Genomic DNA, 470 nt, shown 5'->3' with positions numbered 1-470 from the left:
GTCAGCAGCAACAACAAGTCCTACTTAAGCGCCTGAAGTATCAAGAACCTGCTCTTCACCGTTTTCTAACATACCATTAAAAATAACAATGGTATGCCTGGGTACTTCGGACTCAGTGAGTGCCTCGGGGACAACAAGTAATATGAAAATCAAGTAGAATGATGCTTAAAGAAATCAGTTCTGAAAACCGTGTGAAATCAATGTAAAAGTGGTTATTCAACTTTTGTATCTCAATAAGAATGATCAAAACTGGTTATAAAGCCTCTTGTTAAGTTACAACTTTCAAATATGCATTTTAATTTGATCATGATTGTCAACAACAGAGTTCGAAGAATAAAGAATATCACGGCTCGCCAATCACAGCGTTAATCAATCACGTGAAGGATGACGACTGCAGAGGTTCCCAATCACACACCACACACCGGAATATGTGATTCCCCTGGCTATTCTTTCCCCCGAATTTGGTTAAG

The sequence above is a fragment of the Lycium ferocissimum genome, chromosome 1 (genome assembly GCF_029784015.1).
Source record: "Lycium ferocissimum isolate CSIRO_LF1 chromosome 1, AGI_CSIRO_Lferr_CH_V1, whole genome shotgun sequence".
Classification (NCBI taxonomy): Eukaryota; Viridiplantae; Streptophyta; class Magnoliopsida; order Solanales; family Solanaceae; genus Lycium; species Lycium ferocissimum.
Note: the sequence above shows the minus strand (reverse complement) of the source record.